The following is a 20,532-nucleotide window of genomic DNA, read 5'->3' on the forward strand; positions in this document are numbered from 1 at the left end:
GGCCCGGAGGTGAGCGGGGGTGACTCTCGCAGGAGGCGATCGCTGCCGGCGAGGTGGGAGCGAGCGGCGGCGCTCCCTTCCGCTGCCCCGGTGTGTCACCGTGCCCCGCGGCTCGCCCGGCCATCTGTGCTTCCAGGCTGAGCGGCCGCCCGGTGCCAGGCAGCGCCGTTCCACTGTGGGCAGATGCCAAAGGTCGGATGAAAATGAGCAAATGTAGATGCTCGCGGTAGGACTAGGAAAACACAGACCAGGAGCCACGAGTCTGACAAGTCCAGGTCATTTTCAGCATAACCCAAGCATGCTGAAACTTTTTAAGTGCCCCAAGATTTAATGAAGGTGGTCCTAACGTAGGTGCTAGATTTGGGGTGTGCTAGGGAACCCTTTGGTCTGAACCACATGAAGTAGTTTTGACAAGTTTGCCTAAAACTACAGTCCTTTTCTTTGCCTGTTTCCTCAAGGATCTTCAACTGGTAAGGATTAATAGTATGCTGAATTACAGGAGGAGAGCTAGCAGATTATTAAACTCTGTATTTTTTCTGGCCATTACAGCATATCACCTCAAGCCATAAATTGCAGTGTCATCCATGTCATTGTGCAGCTTCACTGAGAAAGCAGTTGGATGCAGCTCTGCAAAGGATTGGGTGCCACACAAAACTGCTCTTCTGGAGCAGACGTGGTAATTGATTTTTATGCAAGGTCTGGTAATTGATTTTTATTCAATGTCTGAGTGGTGAGTGCACTGATTTAGGATGTAAGAGATCTGGGTTCAATTGCATTCTGCTTAACGGGATTCCCTTTTTGCAGAGGGAGACCAAACCACCAGCTGTAGTCTGTCCTATAGTTCAGGGGAGCAATTTGTTCTGTTATACTGCCTATTTGGGGCAGCTACTTTGGGAAGCAGAACTCTTTCAGTCATAGACAATTTCTTCCTTATCCTCATAGAGTGCTGTAGTTGCCAAGGTCATGTTTGTTGCAGTGAGTAAAACAGGTCAGGTTTTTTTTGCCTCCAAGATGTGTGACATGGTAGGGCTGTCAGCCACATGCCAGAGCAGTTTTCCCCCAGAGAAAGATGCCTGCTGGTAGCAGTCTGTGGTGCATGCCATCTCCCAGCTGTGTATGAAAGAGGGCAGGACCGGACTGTGCCAGTTACCCCAGCCATAAAGCAGTACAGATGGTCACAAGCTGGCAGCAGTGGTACTTGTGTTCTTGGCTGTCAACCATCAGTGGAGGAAGGTGCTTGTAGGACAGATTTTAGTAATCTCCATCTGTATCTTAATTACCAAGAAGTGGAATCCAAAACAAATCGTTGTATAGCAAAACAGCTTAATATGAGAATTTGTCAACCATAATATGCAAGTTTCATGGGGAATTACTTCAAACTGCCTCTAGCCTGACCCTGTGCATTGAAGACACACTTGCCATAGAAGCACATTAGGGGCATTTATGGAGTGAATCTTCTGCCATAGTGCCTTCTGAAGGAGAACTAGTGATGGACTCAGACTTTGACAAAGCATATCAAAGCTCAGTAGTTAGATGGGGATGACTTCAAAAAAATGCATTGTATTCAAAGTAAAACCCTAGAAGAGGCACAGCATAAGAACTAGAGAGGGGTGTGATCCCAAACAGCACTGGTAGCTTCAGACATCCCCCGGTTCATCATCCTGGGTGGTTGGATTCAAACTGAAGGGTTCTAGTTGTACTTGTTTGCAGGGGAAGACTAACAAACAGAAATGCTACTAGTGGTGAAGCCGTGAGCTACTCACATAGAAACTGTTTCCAGTCCAAGGAGAAAAGGAGGAACCTTTAATGTGAGATTCAGCTCATCCAAAGAGGTAATGAATGAGCGGTATGATCAATTAATTGTAATGTAGAAAAGCTTGTTTCTCTCCACTGGCTCTGAAAGATGTCTAGAGAACTCTGTCAGGAAAACTAAATCCCACTTTGCTCTGTAAATTAAGGTTCAGAAGAAACACTCCTCCAAGTTAAGTACCATGGAATTTATGTTCATTGCTGGAAACATACACTGTATGATTATTCATCATATTCAACCACTGCACAAATCTTCTCCTGAGAATTCCTTCTTCTTGCCTAAGCACCATGTGATGTGTGAGGGATTGTGATGAGAAAGGTGAAAGCAGTGCTGCAAAATCTTTGTATTCATCATGGGTTTGGAGAAAGTGGCAAGGTCCAGTGTTGAAAAAAATGTGGTTTCTATAGGATTACCTACAAATTTTATTTTAAACCAAACTTTATTTTTTCCAATGAAGCATATTTGGATATTTGTTTCACCAGCCCAAAGGAACACAAAGTAGTAATAAATCCTGCCCTGAAATTATCCCAAGTCAGTATGCTCAAGCTACAAAACACAGAACATTTAAGTCAGAATCTTTTCCCCTCCAGTAAATTAAAGATTTTTTTTTTTGCATCAGTGATGATTTTGCATCAATAAAGAATGCTTTTGTTGTCTCAATAGTGAATAATTCAGTGGGAATATTTGTTAAAAATGTACTTCAACAATAAAGTGATTTTAGGCCTGCTGAATTTGAAGAGACAGGAGGAGAATGTACAGGCAATACCCTGTCAGCATATCTGATAGGACTTCAGAACCCTTGGCTTGTTTTATCTTTATAAAGAAAACTCCAACCCTTCTGAAGAATTGAATTGTTCAAAATGCATGGGAGATACAAAGCTACATATGTCATAGACATTTGTACGTATGAGTCATCTGGAGAAAAACTGGGGTCATTTATATACCTAGAGGTCTATAGAAGTTTTTCAGAAGAAAATGACAGATGAAAATCAAGGTAATTTTGTGCTACTGTGGGTCTCTTTCCCTAAGTTCAGGAGGTAGCCAAGAATCCTTGTGGCCCACTGTAGAATCCCAGAATGGGTGGGGTGTAGCACTCCCCAGGCTCAGCTTGTCACCTCCTGACATGCCCATGTCACTTTGGATGCCATGGTGTGTCTGCACTCTTGCATCTCTGGGTGGAAACAGACTGGTTCTGTTTGAGTGCTTTCCTGGGACCCGGGGAAACTCATCTGGGAAAGCTCCCGTAAACCAGGATCAGAGCACAGGGAAGTAAAGTGGTCTGTCCCTGTCAGAATCTGTGGTATTGATGATCCCAAGATTGCAGAAAGTCTCTGTCTTTCTGCCCTGCTGCCAAAGAAGAAGCCATAATTCGTCTGTGCTGGTTTCAAGGTTGTTTATTCTTGCTTATCTCTAACATGTTCTGCTGCCCTGCCTCAGGTCTGTCCTGCAGGGCAGCGTGTGGGGCTCTGCCCTCAGTGGGATGTTACAAACATTATATACCAGAAACTACCTGTGCTATATTTACAATAACGTGCCAATATCTGTCACCTACATTGAACAGTGTGTCCCCAGCCTAAACCAATAGAAAAATGCCAACACTACAGTGAAACATGGAGGGCATGAAGAAGGAGAAAAAGGACAAGACACACCCAATTTCCTCCATCTTGTGCCCTTTGGATCCCTAATCTAGAATCCTAGATTGCACCCATGCCACACTTAATTATTACTCATATCAAACACTCAGAGCTTGTAATTCATCCTGTAAGATTGAAAACTCTTTTCCATGGACAGAGATCAGAGACAGTGTCTCTGGGGGCTCTGTACAGGGGGGTTCCTGACCCCCTGCCAGGGTCCCAGGCCTTCCAGGGCAGCCAGAGGGAAGCCCTGGATTCCCACATGTCCCTTTTACCAAAAGGACTGGAGCTTGAGTGTAGGGGACACCACCAGGGGTGTCACTCCATGAGTGAGCAGCTGCACAGTACTTGGTGGCTGGCTGGGGTTTAACCACAATCCAATTGCACAGGTATAATCTTTAGGAAGGGCTCAGGATTCAGTTTTAAATGAGAAAGCTCAATAAGGAGAACAGTTGTGTGAGGTAATTTCTCAGAGCTCCCTGTGCACTGGTGCAATTTTGAACAAATCTCTTTCCAGTGCTGGCATGAACGTAGCTTGACTGAATTTAGGAAACACTGGGAACCATCAACTGCCATGTACTGTTTAGTTTGCATCATATATATCCTGTGCTGAATAAGGAACTCTCCATAGCCTCTTGGTCCATTTGCTATTGTGCTATTCTCATAAAATTTTTAATTCCACAAGAGCAGAGTTAATAATCCAATACAGACATTTCCCTCTCAGTCACAAGTAGTCTTCTAATACTTTGCAGGAATTTTTATGCACTGACATAAGAAGCTGCATGACTTTGTGTTGCATGTTAGATCCAGCAGGTCAAAGATGTCTGTGCATAGGAAGAACAGGAACCAAACAACATGTTGTTAGTATAACTCTTTTAAAGGCCTCTCCTTTGAGTTGTGCAAGCAACTGTAAAGAAACAAATAAAATAGGAGAAGTGGGCATTAACTTTGTTTGTGAAATTTAATTAAATAATTTAATAAGTTGTACTCCTAACACTAGTGAAAGTGTGAGAACAGGTTTTGAGGAAGACAGGGCAGATTAGTTCAGTGTGTGTGAAGAAGGAGGAATAAATCTTTTACAGAACTAACTTTAGTGCACAGAGAGTTTTGCAGCAAGTTATTTTTAATAGTGTGTTCACATAATTACTGGAATGAACATAAAAATAAAAAACCTATGACAAACAAAAGCCCACAAAGGATAGGTAGAGGCTTAATATTTTAAAGCTTTTAAAGGCTTTTCTTTTACTTCAGATTTTCTTGAACAGTATCTATATAGAAAAGCCATGAGATCAGAATCTGACACCCTAGTTAGACACCATGTCCTTTAATTAATATACTTTTATCTGGTGCTCACTCATGCTATGATTTATGGTTACCATGTTCTGATCTCTGCACAGTTCTTTCAGCAGAGAAGGACAGTACCTTTACACCTACACTGCCTCACCTATTCCAGTGTATTAGCACTAAAACATCCTACCCACTCAATATTACAAGATGAGGAAACACACTCAGGTTAACTGTCTGAACTCACTGGAGCTGAGCCAGAGAATCACAGAATGAAAAGCAGGGGGAGCTTGAGGAGCACAAGAGAATTTTCCTCACTGGTGTCTGGTGTAAAGCACAGAGCCCGCACAGCACGGAATTGCAGTTTCTGTGCTCGCCAGAAGCTGGGACATTGTTGTTGCAGACAGTTTCTCTGGGAAAAATTAGTTATAAACTGTAATATGTTTCTCCTGATCATTGTAAACCACATATTTTCAAAGACTTCTTTCTTGGCATGTCCCAGATGGGGAGACCATCTCCTGACAGATTTCATGTGAATGCCCCAAAGCTTGGAGGTGCTAGAGCAGCTCAAAGAAAATGCCACCTTTTTTTTTTTTTTTTTAGCTTGGTTACTTATTTTGTTTTCAGAAACAGTTGAATTGTTGGCTGACCTTTTCCAAAACTTTGAGCAGGCACCAAGCTTGGAAAATGGCAGACTGTATGGTTAGAGCTGGAAAATTTAAAAACATCACAAGACAGAGCCTAACTATGGGAAATGCCAGGCATCCATAATGATTTTTAGTATTTTTCCCTTATCTGCCATGTATGGAAGTAACAAATGAGGTAGAGCAGCCCCTGTGCTGACAGGGGCAGGGTTTGTGTTTCCCCAGCAGCAGGGTTTGCCTCTGCACCACTGCTGCTGCATGCCCAGCCTGTGGCTGGTGGCACATGTGGTGTGAGCCAGCAGTGCAGCTCCATCTGGAAGCTTTGGTTATGCCAGGTTGCGGGCCAGACATCTTCCCTGGAGAACCTCAGCTCTTTCCAGTTAAAATCAGAGACCTGCCTGGAGCTGTGCCACAACTTCCAGCTGATGCTGATGGGTTTCTTCTCCTGGAAATGGAGAATCCAGGAAGAGGGCAGGACATGGACAGGTCTGGTGCCTTATACAGAGTTGACTGGGTAACAACTTCTGAATATCCAGGTTCTGCAGACACATTTTTATACCTCTGTAGGAGGTAGGATCTGTGTAGGATCTGTTTCCAACTATGTAAATCAGAGAGCCTATTGGTTCTGAGCTCTTGTGGTGGTTAGCAAATTCAGAAACAGGACATTTGTTAAATACTTTAGGTCTGTGGTTTGCTAAACTTCTAGCAATTGTTTTCTGTAATGGGGTGGTGTGGAAAGTTTTCTCAACAACAAGCACTCACCTTCCTGGCTGGCTGTGCTGTTTTGTTCTCCCTGTTTGCTTTCCCCTGAGGCACCAGATTAACTTGGGCTCCTCTAAGCACTCCAGTACCCAAATTATCTCCTAAAGGGAGACTCCACAAGTGGAGCCAGACTTGCAGCAACCCCCAGAAGCTAGCTAATTCTCAGTATCCTGCAAGAAACCAGGGTAGCCCAAACCCTTACCAAAAAATAAACAAAAACAAAAAAAAAATTGAATGGGATGTTTGGGATAATTCAATGTGACCCATTGTCATGAATATTTCTGTATGATCACCTGTTCATGCTATAGAGTGCCTTCAGATCTCATCAATGCACACAAATACCTGAAGGGAGAGTGTAAAGAAAATGGAGCCAGAACATTCCAGTGGTGGCCAGTGACAGGAACAGAGACAATGGGTACACACTGAAACACAGGAGGCTCATTCAGAATGTCAAGAAAGACTTTTTCACACTTATGGTGACTGAGCATTGGCACAGGCTGTCCAGAAAGGTTGTGTAGATATCTGTCCCTGAAGACAGATATCCAAAAGCTGTCTGGACATGATTTTGGGTGGCCTGCTTTAAGTGACTCTGCTTGAACACGCATGTTGAACCAGATGACATCCATGAGCTCCTTCCAACCTCAGCTGTTCTGTGATTCTGTTAAATACTGTGGCAGCTCCTTTTAAATTGCGGTAGAGAAGTTACCAAGTGAACCATTTGAATGCTAGTAATGCATTTCTTTCAGTAACTGGGTGCATTTGTTTGTGCTTTTAGTGCTTTTTGATTTTATCACAGATTTTGTGGTTATCATCACACATAATAATCACATTTGTATTTAAGATTGCTAGTCCTTTGTGGTACTCTGTTTTTCATTTCCAATTGTTCTCTTCCAGAATTACAAGAACTGAATGTCTTCATGTAAACTCTTGATCCTCATAATTCAGGCTTTATGACAAAACTCAACATAGTAATATTAAAATGATGATGCTGTATGATGGGTATAACTTTAATTTGGGCAAATGCATAAGCCTCATCCAAGCCAGGACCAAAACAACCATTGGTGGCATTGGAGCTGAGAATAGCTGGCATGTGAATTGCAAGTGTGTCTTGGACTGTGACCTGTCCTGGTGAGAGGAACAGAGCAGGTCATGTTTTCAGTGACAATACTCCAGGCAGTCTGTAGACTCATGGACACATTTTGCGTGTAAGATGTTTACAGGGAACAGACCCCTGCCAACAGTAACTGCCAAAGCATGCATTGTAATCCCAACAGAAGGTTGTTTGGTTTAGGCCAAAACTGTGCCAAGGATCATTCTGGCAATTTAACAGTTGCCCTCTGTCTTGGTTCGACAAGACAGGAGTCTGTGAAAGAGGGCAAAGCCTCCTGTGCAATGGAGAACGGCAAACCCCCCTCCCTCTGAATTACCAGGATCTTTAAATTAAAAGGCTCTCAGGCAAAGATATGGGAGTGGGAGTAACAATTCTTTACTAGGAGAAAACTAGACAACAATTTAAAAAGGCAAATGCAATTGGTACAAACAAAACCAGTGAAAGAAAAAGTCCAGAACCTGAGGGGTGCCAGTATCAGTTCTGCTGGGATAATTGCTTCCCTTGCAGTGACTGATGAATTGTAGCTGCAGTGGTGATTTTTAGAAGGGTATAGTTTTCCTCTGAAGATCTGGTGGCAGTGGGGCCGGTCTTCCTCTGCGCCGGGGTTGCCTCTGAGCTCCGCTGCTGTCGCCTCAGCGCGCGCCGGCTGCTTCGCTGCGAGTGCCGCCGAAGAGAGAGCGAGAGAGAGCTGCTTCTCTCGGAGTCCTGCGAAGAGAGAGCGAGCTGCTTCTCTCGGAGTCCCGCTTAGAGAGCTGCCTCCTCCCCCAAAAAGCTACCCCTTTAAACAACAATAGAGTGCTTGGCTTCCCCCCTCTGGGTGGGACCCCTCACGGTGTTACATTTACCAGCCCTGCATTGGATCAGTCAATGGTGTATAAACAAACCATTGCCTCTACAGGGCAAACCATTGTCTCTGAGAGAGATAACAAAAACCTGTCCAACCGGTTTGCCTTCAACAGATGGCAAATGGAATACAAGCTTATCTTACAACCCAGGACACCCTCTAGTGCCATTCACAGCATCATCCAAGTCAGCAGTGTAGATGAAGCCAAAGTTTGTCAGAACATACTTATTTTTAAATTTATTTTATTCCACTACATCTGTCTGAAGCCATTAGCAGCTTCTAAAATAAATTCCATAGTCACAAATCAACACCTTTTTTTGTTATGATTTTAATGTGGCTGTACAAATTGCAATTTTGTAAGCCAACCTGCAGAGTGCAAATAGTGAAAGAGAAATTTTTCCTTGAACCATACATCTGAGCAAGAGGAGTAATTATGGGTGTCTGTCATTCCAGTCTCAATATCTGCAGAGCCACTGGGGTGCCATCTGTTAAATTAACTCCTGGAACCTGGATATCCTCCCTCCTGACAGGACAACTCCTTGCTTATTTTTTACTCATCATCTTGTGCAAGTTTGGTCTTCACAACCTACAAGAGATCAGCCCTTCATTTATGTTGCTAAAGCACATGCAACCAACTGTCTCAAATAAAAATACTTAGGTGGGACCTATTGGGATGACTTGTAAGATGAGGACCTTCATTTCCTGACCTCACATGAAATAGGGAGGAGTTGTATTTTCACCTTCTCAGTTGTCTCCACCTTCCCCTGTTACTTCAGGTTCTTTAAAATCCATACAAGTTACAGTACCACCTGCAAGAGTAATTCTTTTTCCAAATTTGCCATTAATATTATTATAAAGAATGTTTCCGAAATTTCTGAAATGAGCTATAAAATACTCCAGGACTGAAAAAAACCCAGTTCATCAATAATTTAAGATTATTTACTTATAAAAATTGAGACATGACTTTATACAAGTGAAAGTACCTTCATGGGATAAAATACTTGATGCTGACTCTCTAGCTTATCAGAAAAATGTGCAGCAAAAACCAATATGTGTAGTTAAAAACAGACAATGCCAATCAAAAATCATGATTTTTAAAGCTCGAAATTACTATAATAGAACGAACTTTCAAAGAGCAGTAGCTGATTCTCTGCTTCTTAATGGGATTTCCAACTAAGACTGTCTGCATTTCCAGGAAGTGTACTTCAGGTGAGCATAATTACTGAATGCAATACATAAGTAGCTGGATAAAATGAAGTGGTCTCTGTTGGGTACTTAGAGAAGATGAATTAGGTATTTTTGGCCCTGAAAAGTGCGAGTCTATGAGAAGCAAGAGGAAGTCATTACTGAATCTATTAAATCCACTTCTGTTCAGGTTATGAGCATGAGATTATGAGGCTGTGCTGCTCATACCAGAAATACTCTTCACTTCTTTGACCATTCAGGAAGTCAGCAAAGAGCCTAGAAATAAAGAGCTCTCCAGAGCAGTGTGACATCGTAACCCAGCCACTTCCACCTGTCATATGGAGCATGGGTGAGCTTCTTTAACAGAAGCCAGAGAAAATAAATAGAAGCACAAAGCTACCTACATAGCTTTGGGCATGCCGACTTACCAGCCCAGCCTTTAGAGTTCAGCTTTTCACATACTGAACTGAATGGTTTGATTAGATTTGCAGCAACAGTAAAACTAATATGATATTAGATTAATAAAGAGATTTTATATTATTAGGTAGTGAGTTGGATTGTTTCATTTGTTCCTTATGTTTATACACCTTCTTGTAAATCATTCAATGCGTTTATCTTAAATAGGAAAATGGTGACAGTAAAGACTGCACAATGTAGAAGTTGGAAAACCAGCCTCCTTAGACTTGGTCTGCTAATATATACTTGATCATATTATTCTTCATATTCTTGATTATATCTCCAACTGGTTCTTAGTGTATTTTTCTATCTTCACAGTTTGTTTTCATTTTTGGCTCTGTTATTCTTTGGCACTGAACTGGTAACAGTGAAACCACACCTTGCTGTGTTGTAATTGCTGAAAGCCTGGCTGCATGGTTACTATTTGCCAATGTCTACTAACTTCCACTTCTAACGATATAATAAGCAGTGGATACACCCTTATGAAAGTATTGTGCAGAATGAGAATGAGCTGTGTCTGGCAGTTACAGTAAGAATCAGGGTAATGCCATCTGGATAATGAAAGGCACACAGAATTTGTGGGACGATTAGGCTCCTGCACGGTGGGGGTGTAGGGAGGCAGAGATCTCTGACGCTTGCTCTTGGGGAGAGAGGTTTATTGGAGGATTCAGGAATGCCCGAGCCTCGTGCTCTCAGGCGTAGCACGTGGCTGGGCTTAGGAGGACGGGGGAGGGGAGAGAGAAACGGAGGGTTTAGGAGAGGGGAAGCCCCAGAGGGGGAGGAAGTCCAAGAGAGGAGGAGAGGGCCAAGAGACCGCATGGCCCCTCGGAGCCCCCTTTTCAGGGGCTCCCAGGTGGGCTGGGACAAGGCATGGGCCAATGGGGTTACAGACTCTGTTTTAGGGGCAGGTACAGAGGTGCGGGATGAACCACAATCTTTTGCGGGGTGGGATGGAACAGTCCATTTCACTCCAGGATTCATCCAAGGGTAGAAGTGACATTCGGCTAGCTACAAGAACAATCATATCTATCTATCCTCTGCAACAAGAATTTATATTGGTCATTAGAGCTAAAGATGTGAAATCCAGCACCTGAAGTGCCAGCAGGAATTGGAGAGGAGACACAAGGAGGGTTGGTCATGAATTGAGCAGACTGGTGGCTGCTAGATCTGCAAGGAGTCAATGTGAGGAAGGACAGATGTGTAATGTGGGGCAGAGCATGTGAACTGAACATAGGATTAAATATGTTTGTGGATTAAAGCAGAATGTTTGAAGTACCTCAAGTATAATATGCTCAGTGTAGTTATCAGGTGACAAGGTGCAGCAAAAAGGACTGTTCTCTAAACTGGAAGCTAACACCAAATGCTATGGCTTGTGGGTTTTTCTACGTACACATCCGTGGTTTTCATAGTTTAACCAGCATAGCATCTGATTAACATACACTTATTTTCTATTTGCTACATACCTCCTCCCCACCCTCTAAATTCATCATAAATGCATTGAGATTACTTGACAAGACTCCTCTTGACTTCAGAAAAGTTGATTGCAACCTTTTCTTAGATTTCAAGAGAATATTAATTTGCTACTATTTTGTGTGAGATTTCATCAGCATCATGCAAGAGGAGATCCTGGGGTGTGTGTTTTCTCATATTGTTTCTTCAGATTTTGCTGCTCTGAAGTATACGCCTGAGGAGACAACAGAAGTTTAGCAAGAGAAAGACAGCTTCAATATTTACCCAGCGCTCAGGAGATCTATGTTCACTTCTCAGATCTGCCAGAAACTCCCCAGGCAGTTTTGAGCAAGCCAATCAGTCAGTTTCTCCCCGTGTGCCTGTTTAGTCGAATGGCAATTATAGCCCTGCACGCAGTCACGATTTCCTGGCTGGCGAGCAGGCTGGTGTGCTGGGGACTGTCACTTCCCTCAGCACTACAGTAGAGTGAGCTTCAAGTTTAAAATAGCCCCAGGGAGCCCAAGTGAGGGGAGCGTGCATCACCAGCCCTGCCAGAGCTTGGCTGGCAGCAGCTTTGCGCAGAGCCCACGTACGCCTGGGGCACAGCGAGCTGTAGCTGTGATGGAGCACTGCTGACGCACAGCCCATGAGGCTGGCACACTCCTGGCCTGACCCTAAACCCCACAGGCCACGCTGCCTTTGTGACTCTGCTGTTGAAACATACGACTTTTGATTTACTCATGCTGGTATTCTTTAAGGAATAGTTTGTCGTTCTTCTTGCTTAAGTTACAAGCATCTTTTGTTGTTCTTCTATTTACTTTTTTTGTGTACTTGCAAGCCTGGTATACCACTAGTGATAAGGGAGAGGCCATGATATTCTTTATTTCTGTTTTGCCAGGCTGCTCTGACCATCCTACAGGAAGTCAAAATCTCTATGTTCAGTACTTCAGGCTTTTGATTACTTCCTTTCTGGAACTGCTGAGCCTGCCTTCCTAAGGGATTGGCTGTACCAAGAGATGTATCAAGCTTACTGATTGCTATTTTGTTTATTGTGCTCCTTTTGTGTCTCTTGAGTGCATCCAGTGAAATCATCCATCATGCTGTCCATTTGGGAACATCTGGGGAGCTGGAGCAAAGGTGGAAGAGTGGAAAGGAACAGGAGGGGGTAAGCATGTGAACCAAAAACTGCATCTCTGGAGCAGTAGCTCTAAAGTCATATTGTCCCCTGTAAGCAGATGTCCTTCCACGTAAAGCAGGGCTGCCAGCAGCCCTCCCCAGAGGCTTGACTCAGCTTGAACACTTGAGCAGAGCGGAGAGACCTTTCCTGCCAAGTCTCCTCTTGGGTCACAGTGGCAGAAGATTTGGCTTTCCTCGATCATTTCACTATCAGCTGCACTCTCCACTCACAGGAAGCTTACAGGACTGGTCTGAAGCCAACACAGCTGAACACAGCTGAGACTTGGCATGGGCTGGGGGAAGAGTAGGGGAATAACTTCTCTGTGGCGATATTCTGTCATTTTCTCTAGGTTTTTCCTTCTCCATGCCTGTTGAGAGTAGTAGAATCTAAGCTCTGTTTCAGAAATATGCCACTTGCCAGTCTCTTGAAGAACCACATACTTTTGTTCAAGTTAGTAGTATTGTAATCATCTTACTAGAGTAAGATCAACATGATTTTCACAGAATTAGAGTATAGCTCTAGCTAAGTGCTGACTATATAAAGAAAAGGAACAAACTGAGAACATTTTGACTTGGCATCAATGGCAGGAGAAAAACACTTTGCCTGCATTAAGCCATATGACAAGTCCCATAACTTAAGAAATTCTACATATTGGCAAGAATACAGAACTCATACACTTTTAAAACTCAGCAAATATCTACTTTCAACTTTATAGAATTTCTAAAAATGTCTAATTGTGATAGCAAGTGGAATATGAATTCAGATGAGCTTAAATTAAATTTCTAAAACTAGAATGAGCATTTAAATTAGTGCATACCGAGGAACAACTCAAACTAAATTTTGGGCCCTCTTAGGAAACATTCTGAATTCATGTATTACATGTCAAAGTAGCATATATTTTTACAAATACCTAGGCAATTCAGCATGTATGAAATTGTAAATATGTGTTTCTACAAGTAAGTAGAACTAGTACCATTAGGCAGAGGCATGATTATTGTTAGTGCTTGTAATATCTTCTGGAATAATAAAAACAAGCTGGGTCTATTATGCCCCTTTTCATTATGTTTTATTTTATTTTACTTAGGCAATTTAATTTTCTTCATCTGTTGTATAATATAATAATTTGAACAGAAAATTTATGATACTGAAATGTTAGAGGCAACTACAAAAGAGCACAGTCATAACTGAGGATTTTTTTAAATGGGGGGGAAAGACTTTTGCTGATATTGTATTTTTTTTCCAATTTAACACTTTTTTTTCTCTCTAAATAATTGGAAAGAATTTTTCTCTTTTGTTAGGAGTTGAAAGTAAAATATGTAAAAATGTCCTGCTGATGTACATACATTGTTCTGTCACAGCCTGGGCTGAAAGCCCCACTTTTCTCTGAAAGTCATTAACATATGCCAAAGATCTTGTGGAAGGCCTGATAGAGGATCAAAGTCTATCCTAACAGCCTTGAGGGTCTTGTCATGGAGACATGCCTTCTCACTGGCTTCACCCCAGCAATCACAGAAAGCTAAAATATATCAAGAGTACTGGGAAAACAGCCACTCCTGAGATATGCCCCATATTGTGACAAAAACAGTGAACTGCATTAGGACTGTAAAAAAAAATTAAGGATAATATCATTTATTTATAATCATCAAAGCATCTCCAGTGGAACTCATCTGACAAAGGAGTGTTACATTAGGACACATAACAATGGTACCAGAAATTTGCCAGGAGATTTAACTGGAAAAATGCCTTTCCATTTTCAGGCACTCCCCACAATGGCAAGAGCAAAAAGAAATTAAATTCAAAAACTGAAAAAGAGATTGTGGGGAAAAAAGCCCATTTAATCTGGCAGTGCTGCTGGCAGTTGGCTAACATTTTTATGCCATGTAGCTGTGTGGTTTCTCTGTTCTGGTAACCCCTGCCTGAGCATGGCCTGCAGAGAAATCTGTATTGATCTCATGAGTCATTCCCAGGAGATGGCAAATGTGACTAAAAGCCTGGAATACAAGATATATGTTACAGGATGAAAACCAAAAGAACTGGAGGGTGTTTAAAAAGTAGCCAGGAGATTAACTATAGAGAGACGGTGTAAGGAAATGGGCATGAAGGAGAGATGCAGAACATGATCACATTTATATAAAAATTACCCTTTGCTCCTGTTGTCCTCCAGAGCTGCTGCTGGAGTGCAGGAACTCTATGGCAACCCTGCAGGGAGCTGAAGGAAGAGACAGTTGTCTCACTGGTCCCAACCCCGAGACAAGGAGACGACTAATGGTCCCTCTGGCACGCAACTACCATTCTCCATTACACAAGTACCACAGACTTCAGATATCTGTGCAATAGTTTGCTTGGCATATGGCTGACATTGTCCTGCTATTTATGAAATCAATAAAAGCCTTCTTGTTTCTTGAGCATATGTACTTAATTAAAAGGCTTATTGAAGCACACTTGTCGTTCTTAAAACATGTGGACATCTTTTGGGATGGACAGACAAATTTTCAATGTCACAGAAGGTCATATTCAATTACAAATACCATAGCATGCTAACATGTGTACAGCAACTTCAACATGACAGTGGGACATAATGGGCACATAATTAAAAGGGTTGGGGGCTTTTTGTGAATCAGTGCATGAAGAAGTACTGGGTCACACCTGATGCTTCTGCACCCTGGGTTTGAAGATAGAAGTGCCTCCATGCACTTGTCCAGCTGACAGAAGCACTGAGAAGTCACCTCTCCTTCTCTCCTTCTCTCCTTCTCTCCTTCTCTCCTTCTCTGCTAAGAGGAGTTTTCTGCTGTCCCACCACCCACTGAGTAGGCATTTGCCTTTAGAAGATTCTAAAACACAATATGCATTGGTAACACAAGGCAGACATTTCTCAAATGCTTCAAGCCATGTCCTGACATGTTTCCATTTTTCTTTCCCTCTTCCAGAATTCATGCATATTTTTAAAAAATGGGTCTGTAGCTCAGAAGAGATCTTTCTCAGATTTCCACTTACTGAGAAGCCTGTCACCCTGAAAGCAGATAAAATCAAAATAACAGTAGTACTAACACACCATTTAATGTCTGCAATGTGAGGCTGTGGACAGTGAGGGAGATGCAATATATATGCAACCAAACGAAACATCTTGGCATGAGAAGCTATTCCAGTACTTTGTAGACCATGTAGCCTGAAGCAATTCAGGGACAGAAATATAGAAATGTGTTTTCAGGTTCAGTTCAGTATTTTGACAGAAGAGAAACAAATAAAGAGAAAAAATTAGTCAGTATTAGTCAAAAATGCATTACAAAAGGGTGTTTTAATTTAAAATGTGAAAAAATGCTGAAGCTGCTTAAATCTGTAAAGCATAAATTAATATATCATTCACAATTTTTAAAATATCCTATTTTACCTAGTTTCTATTTTGTTGGGGAAAAAAAAGCCACTAAACAATTATTTGTTTATCTCTACCTGAGGCTGCCTGCTGTATGGCATTTCTTGTTCTCTTTCAGTTTTAATTCCTTTTTTGCACTTACACTCCATCTTACTATCTCTATCTCATTCTATACCATTATTTTTAGATTAAAAGAACCCATATTTTTAGTTACTCTGAATCTAATAGTGAAACGTGATGAGAAGAAGATATTTTATGTAAATGTGCCATTTTGTTTGGACAGCAGAGATATCATTCTCAGCTATGTTTTTTAATAACACTTCCCAACCAAATTGGGATAAAAAGCAACATAAATGTTAGTCTTGAAAATTAATGCAATTCTACCAAAACCAAGTTTTAAAAGCACAGCAGCCTATTCTATACTAAGTTATTGTGGTGTATAACTTCAGCCAGTGTGGGCTTTTAATTTTATGTTACAAACTTTGGAAGGTGACAAAAGTACACTAAACATATTAAAGAAAAATATATTACCACTGATTTATTAATTTAGAAATGTGGATCAGTTGGCCAATTACCTTTTCATCTTTCTCTATGCAAAACTTAGTAAGAACAAATTGTATTAGAACTAAGCACTTGCTTAACATCTGTTGGTTAGCGCAATTACATTTAAAGTCTTGTCTTCATTTCCTAAAGGACAAGTTAGACATACCTTCAGCCATGGTGTCACTGAACTTCCACTTCTGTCTGCTGTACAATTGATTGAAACATCACTGTATTCTTGCATTTTTCTTCATGGAAGAAATTAAAACAGGTTTGGCAGTGAAGGAATGTTGCAGCAGAAAGGTTCACAAGATAAGTGCTGGATGAAAACCAAGACTACCATTGTAGCAAAAAAAAAAGTTATCTAACTTGATTTTATTTTAAATTTAAAATGTGTTTTAAATTTAACTGCAGTTCCAGGACAGCATTTCTTTGCTTTATGCAACAGTGGCTAGCAATACTGAGATTTATTTCAGGAAAATCAACTCAAGTTTTCTTTGGGTTTGTAAAGTCTTTTCCCTCACCACAGCACTATCAGTTTGGACTGAATAGGGTTTCCTTTTGTATTTTTCCATGCTCTTTGCTCAGTTGAAAGGCATCAAATAAATTGTCATTTGTTGAGAGACTGGCATCTAGCAGTCACTGTTAAAAGTCAAAGCAAACTTTGCCACCACAGAGAAGCTTAATTTTTCTAATGGGTGTGTATGGTAGGATGCTGAGTGAGGTTGGAAATTTCCCAGTTCTAGTAGATATTAAGCACCGGATGACTTTGCAGCTTTCATTTTTTTCTGAAATTACAGTGCTTTTAGAAGTATTTTCTTTTGGATTCTTAGGGAAGTCTAAGAAAGTCTGACCTGCATGTGTGGGAGGAGGCTTTGATGTACTTCTGCTTTGTATTCCTGTCACCTGGAGCAGTGACTCATGAAGTACATGTACCTACAACATGCTGGCTCCCGTGGAAACCCTGCTGACTCCCTTCCTGTGAGCATCTCCCTGGATGCTCTTGCCAAGGGGATGCTCAGACACGAGGTGCAGGGACAGATGTGGGATAATGCCACAGACACTCATGCTAACCATTGGACACTGGGTATTCATGGATCTGGAGTTCCCCAGCAGCTGAGCTGTGCTAGGCCCATGTAGCTTTGTCCTTCCTTGATGAGAGTATTTTTAAGCTACTATTCCTTTCCATGTGAGAAGCAAAGAGGTTACCCCCAAAAATAAATGGCCTCTTTCCAGCCATCACTATTAAAGGTGTTGTAAGGAACGTGGGAAGGCCGTGTGTCATAGTTCCAATGAATGCCAGTGAGAAATGGGTACCTAAGCACCCAAGGTGCCTTGGAAAATCCCAGACACTTATGAAATCAAGCAGCTCTCAGCTGTCCTTACATGTTCCAGCAGAGGCTGTCTCTCATTTTCAGGCTCCAGACTGTCTCTCTTTTCAGCGTGGGAACAGTGATGCTTCAAGGAGCGACGACACGTTCCTGGTGCATGACAATGTAAAACCCTTGCTGCTCTGAAAGCATCTATGGCCTGACATATGGGGACAACAGATCCCACTGAAGATAGGTTCATACTCTGGGTGTCAAAATGTTTCCCAAGGACTGGGCTTCCTGTTCAAGCTTTTGCTATTTTCCCTGGTTTATATTTTGCCACTCTTTTTTTTTTTTGCATTCTTTTGCTGCTAGCTATTTTTCATTAGTATCTCTGGTCAGCAGGAACCTACCCTGCTTCAATTTTACAAGAATTTTGACAATTGAAATTGACCCCATCGTGTGTTTCAAAGTGAATCACAACAATTCTTCATTTATTACAAGCTTTGAATTGCTGAGACATCTGACCCAAATTATGGCTTCAGCTAGCATGAACAGGAATTTACTCAATGAAAATCAGTTCCTCCTAAAGAGTTTGTTTCATCCATGCAACATTTTTAAATTCAAGTTTGAAGACTAGTAAGGACCCTGTATTATCACTTACCACCAACTGTTGATTTCCTCCACTATTTTAAGAACAGATGGAAAACCAATTTCCCTGAAATTTCATTCATTTGTATCAATACTAAAAAAAGATTCAAAATAATAATACTTTAATGACTTAAAATGAAAATGGGAGATTCCTGTCCAACTCCCTCAGTTTCTTTTCATCCTTCCCATTTCCCTTTCCATTTTTTTAATGCCAGCAATGTTGCTGTCTATGCCTGTCTATGTCTGTGTTGCTGTTTCTATGTCTACAAGATTCAAAATGTAAGAAATTGCCTTGGGATTTAATTTATTTTTTCACCAGCTCAGAATTTGATCGCAGCTGAATCATCTCAGCAACAGGTCTTGCATCCCACATCAGATTCCAGAGAACGGGTGCAATTTATCTGCAGACAGGTGTGCTGTCTCCATCCCAGGCTGTCTGAACCTGGGATGGTGGTACCCATCTGATGGTTGTCGAAGACCACCCTAGGTCGCGGGGTGACTTCGTGTGGTGGAAAAACTTCTCCTCCAACCCGTGCTTCCAAAGAAAGGCTCAGCGGTCTCTTGTTGTTCGGTCTCATGGTTGTTTATTGCAAGCTATCAAAAAGATTGTTTTCTCAGACTGCTGCGGTTTGCTCAGCAGCTCAGGCCGAGGCAGACACACCTCTGACATCCTCTCTGTCTGCTGTCTTCTTCTTCTCTCCTCCCACCCCTGGCTGCTGCTATCTTTTATATGGTACATTACGTGATACATGTTTACAGTTTTTCCCCAATAACTACTACCTATATTAAATGGTGCTTTTCTACTCTAAACCAATCTGTGCGTGCCAACATCACCGAGAACATGGAGGTAAGGAAGAAGAAAGAGGAAGGACAGGACCGGCCAAAATTCGTCCATCTTAAAACCTCTGACCCCCATGTACAAACAGAAAACCCCTGTACAAGCATTAAAACCCCCCTGTACAGCACTAAAAACTTCTTCCCTCTACTTTGTAACTACTTCTACTATAATATCTAAACTTTTGTGACTTCTTGTTCTTCCTGCAAGGTTGGTAAATCATTCCAAACTCAAAATCACAGCTGTTTCCAGCTGCCTGCCAGGGTCTCAAATGCTTCTGACCAGGGCCTGGAACCTCCAAAAATGTCTGAGGGACATTTTGAGTTCTCACAATGGTAGTACACATCTGCCCCATACTGAAGAATTTTACTGGGACCTCACTTGCCTCTAGACAGATGAAGTGCACTGATTTCAGCTCTAGGGTGCCTTCTGCCAGCCTTTCCTTAGCAGGCAAAACCCCATATTCAGGCTCTTCCAAGTACTGAAACTAGTGGCACAGGTCACTCAGAGCCCTTCTTGGCTAGCCTCACTTCTTGGAAGTCCTCCTGTTCTTGGGAAATCTCATCTCATAGCTTATTTCCTCTGGATAAAAAGAGTAAAAAAGAATGCAAGGCCACTTTAATTTCCTAGGAAATTATACACAAAAGTACCCTGAGCTGTGATGTGCACACACCCAGTCTCATCCCTGTTTGTGAGTCTGAGGCAGCAGACAGAGCAGGAGCTGTGATGGAGACCTTGCAGCACTGTAATCCCCACTGATGTGCCCTGTGGACAATGCACACGCTCGCTGGAAAGCAAACACAGCTCTGCAGGGCCTCTTGCACCCTCAGAGTCTGATCATGTCCTGACACCTTCTTTTCCTGGCATCTCAGGGTCTCAGCAGTTTGTGCTGGGTTTCCACAGAAGAGTTTATATCTTGTTCAGACACTGCTGTGGGAGAGCACACAAGTCTTAACAACACCTTGTAAAGTCTCATGAAAGTGGTGCTGTGACACTCACCTTTTTAACTGTCCTGACAGCTGCAGCCTTAAATAAGGCAGCTGCCATAAATACTGATGAAAATACAGTAGGGGCTGCCACAGTGTGCAGCCAGAGTGACACTGGGTTGCTGGAAGGGCCACCCATGCCCAGAGGCAGAGTAACACAAGTGTCAATATTTCATAGCCTTTTGCCTTCTCTTCAAGTCAGGATACCATTGCAGTTAGAGGAACCCAGGAAGTGCAGGAAGGGCAGGAGGCAGGTCCCTAAACACAGGTGTCTACTGCCATTTTACACACCATATTTATATGTCTCTCCTCCTCTAACGTGCTTTGTCTATTGCACTTGGCTTTAATCCATCTGCACCAAAGTCCAGCCACATGCCATCTGTCACACTTTCACAGCATCAGTGACAATGGTCTTCTTGTGCACCACATCAGGTGCTCATCAATATTCTCCCTGCCTGTGTGTGATCAAAACATTCCACTTCAC

This window comes from Lonchura striata, chromosome 3 (genome assembly GCF_046129695.1).
Source record: "Lonchura striata isolate bLonStr1 chromosome 3, bLonStr1.mat, whole genome shotgun sequence".
NCBI lineage: Eukaryota > Metazoa > Chordata > Aves > Passeriformes > Estrildidae > Lonchura > Lonchura striata.